Here is a 3,555-nt window from a genome sequence, read left to right on the forward strand (position 1 = left end):
AGTGACTCACTAATACCATAAATTACATCCGTACTTTGTTTACCCATCCTAACACTCTCCATCGATGTACCTGACGCCTCTATACGAGATCATGTGAGACAGTGACTCACTAATACCATAAATTACATCCGTACTTTGTTTACCCATCTAACACTCTCCATCGATGTACCTGACGCCTCTATACGAGAACTTAAACCCTTAACCTTCCACTTCAGAATATATAGGGGATGCCAATGGACTACTACCCTTGGTGGTGATGCACTAGTACTAGGTAAAGGCTTTATTTTATATCTGTAGTTATTCTTGTCTACCAATCCTATCACTCCAGATTGATCGAGTAGTACCGGCCGGTTAAAGGCCTTATTAAATGAGATGATATCCTTAAAACACATGAGGGATGTAGATTGCAGCTTTGTCCCTGACTCTTAAGGCATGGCTAACATATGCCAGGAACTAGAGAAGAGGTAGCGGGTCACGGAGACCACCACTGCTTGAGTGCTCCTCCTGTTTCTTCACACAACTTTTATCTTAAGAAGCTTCCGGCTGTAGCTGTAGGCCACCCACCGGGCTCAGAAAACAGTCAAATTTATGAGTAGTTGAATTCATCAGAGTTAGTAGACTCGAGTAACATATGGTTTATCACCAAATGTGTATTGTCTGAAGATATCTATAGAGGTCTTGCGCATGGCACTTTCTGTGCTCTTCACTGCTTTCACCAGCACCAACTTAACTTCATTTTTTTTTTTTTTTTTTTTTTTTTTGTGTCTGTATGCATTACCACGCCAAATGTTAGCAAATACCATCAACAAGTACAATAATATTTAATTTTGTACAAGAAAGAAAAACAGATGAGGAAATGTTACACAATGGGGAGCAAAGGAGTGGACAGTGGAGCAAAAGAGGGCAAACCGCCTAACATTATTCAGGAGTTGCAGACCTCCAATCAGTCCATCAATATAGCCCTTCAACTAAGCTCCGTGTTCTCCAAACATTGCAAATGATAATTAAAAACCACATGGTTTTCTTTGTAACATCGTAAAAAGTTTTTAAAAATTATTATAAGAGAAAAGAAGATCGATCTAAAAAGATATTCACTATACAAATATATATATAGGAGTGAGTGAGAGAGAGACTTACTTGGATCATGCTTGCAGAGTTTGGTATGGCTTTGAGGTTCTCCAGCTAGATATGGAGGCATCTGGAGTTGTAGGTGGCTATGGGCCCCTATTCTCGTCCTTTACACCAAGATCAGATTGTTTGTTATTAAAGCTGTAGTGTTTACATGCTTCAGGGATTAATGATAGAGCTCAAGTAATAATGAAAAATAATACTCAACCGTTCCTGTTAAAATCAGTAATAAGGAAAAATATGTCAGAATCAATGCTGACCATATACTTGTAGTGCCACTACAAGCCTGTCATTAAAAGGACCTTGATGCATGCTGACTCTTTGCTGTTTCCTTCAGCACGACGCCCACAATTACTTCCTGCTCGAGGCATTCAGCCTTATGCAATGCATCCAAAAGAACAACACAAGTTTTGGTACAAATATTACAGCTTCTCAAGCGAGTTTCCTCAAATAGCGTATATGCTTTCATTGCTCTGTTTGAAATGCTCAACCCTTCTATCATGGTATTATAACAAGCAGCATCAGGCTTACCTCCATTTTCCTTGAACCTTTCAAAAAGCCCATTAGCTTCTAATATATTTCCAGCCTTCACAAGCCTGGAAATCATTGTTGTGTAGGTGATCATATTGGGTTTTAACCCTTGCTTCTGCATCGATCTCCTGCCAAAACACAAACGCCTTGTTGAATTTTCTAACCCTGCAAAGACCATTTATGAGGATGCTGTAAGTTATGGAATTAAAGCACACAAACGCTTCATTAATTTCCTCAGCCTTAACCAGTGCATCAAGTAAGCAATTCCATGTGTACACATTAGGTCCATGAGAATATTGTAGGTCGAAAGATAGGGCACTGCATCTTTTTTCATCTCCTCAAATATCCTCAAAGCCTCATCCACCCTGTCCTTCTTTCCAAGGCATGTACTAATACAATTATATGCAATCACACTCAGAATGCTCCCTTTTAGTTTTTGTCTCTCGAGTAAGTTGTATGCTTCATCGAACTTTCCAGCAAAGCCATAGCCCATTATCATGGTGTTATAAGCATATGCACATAGGACTTTCCTATTAAGTTCCATCTGCTCAAATAGCTCCACAGCTTCATCCAGTCTATTAGCTTTCCAAAGGACTTCTATCATACTGGTATATGTCACATCATCAGGCATAAGACCATGCACTTTCATCTCATGAAAAAATTTCCAAGCCATATCCACTTTACCCGCCTTGCCAAAGCAGTCAATATAGAGAACAAGATCTGCATCAAATGAGTTGCTCTTCATCTCATCTAACAGAGAAAGAGCAGCATCAACCCAACCCTCCTTGGGAAATGCACGGATATGAGTTGTGAACAAATGCACATTTACTTCGTAACCTAGCTCCATGCATCTGATGAAAGAACATGAGCATGAGCATGAGCATGAGCATGAGATCAGGTTCATGAACTGCAGACAGAGCACCGATTAGAGTCGTATAAGCTGAAAATGCAGGGCAGAATTTGAACTTTCTCGTGGATTAATTGTATAAAATCAAATGTTTCTCTCAGCTTCTGAGACTTAACACAACTGACAACTAACTAAATACATGTGCTATTAGATGATCCAAATCCAGCAAGACTCATTTCCTCAAAAATCTGTTCAAGACGTACAATAAATTTTTTTACCTCTACACATTACCATAAGAAGAGAATTGTATGCTTCTGGACAATGTGCTTGGTTGGTTTTTCTCTCAGCACAACGAAAATAGTTTACCACTTGATCAACATTCTTCAGTCTCTTTAGAACTCGAATCACTTAATCTGTTTGAGGTATTTCATCAAACGTAGATATAGTTTTTTCTAAGGAAGGTCCCCAATGACTGTTTTCCAAGATCCTGCACACATCATCAACTCGTCTTATCACCCCTTCTAATGTTTCTAAATTTTCTTGATTTGCCCCCTCCACAGAAGAAAGAGTTCTCCCATCCAGATTAGAAATCCCATTGCCTGAAGATGAGAACTTCTTAGAAAATGCTGATATGCAATGGCATTTCCTCTTAAGAGTGAATTAGCATTCCTGCGTAACCAAATAAACAACAAAAAAATGCACCCAGATCAGAATCCTAACAAAAAAGGTGGAGAGGCTGAAAAAAACAACTACATCTGAACAGACAAATTTCAAAAACTTAATCCACAGCCTACTGATATCCATTACCACCCAATCTAACCCTCTTCCTTAAACTAACAACACCTACGGGAAATATTAATTAAAAAACAATTTCACTGCAACTTTGAGAACACATTAGTTTTGGTTTAAGTAGACCACCTCAACCAACTTAAGGAAGTTTACTGCAGGAGATGGAGCAAGAGACAATTATCAACAGTAACTATAGTTAAAGTATTGAATGAGATCTACACACTTGAATCCAAGGTTGGTAAATATAGTATGTCCTATTT

General features: G+C 38.7%; 1 pseudogene; it reads right to left on the reverse strand.

Moving 5' to 3' along the window:
- Window positions 1-1,331: 1,331 nt before the first annotated feature.
- On the reverse strand, window positions 1,332-3,310 carry LOC132273163 (pentatricopeptide repeat-containing protein At3g06920-like; annotated as a pseudogene).
- Between the last annotated feature and the right edge of the window lie 245 nt (window positions 3,311-3,555).

Source organism: Cornus florida, unplaced genomic scaffold (genome assembly GCF_030987335.1).
Source record: "Cornus florida cultivar Cherokee Brave unplaced genomic scaffold, ASM3098733v1 CherokeeBrave_3.0.0_Hap2_Chr09, whole genome shotgun sequence".
NCBI lineage: Eukaryota > Viridiplantae > Streptophyta > Magnoliopsida > Cornales > Cornaceae > Cornus > Cornus florida.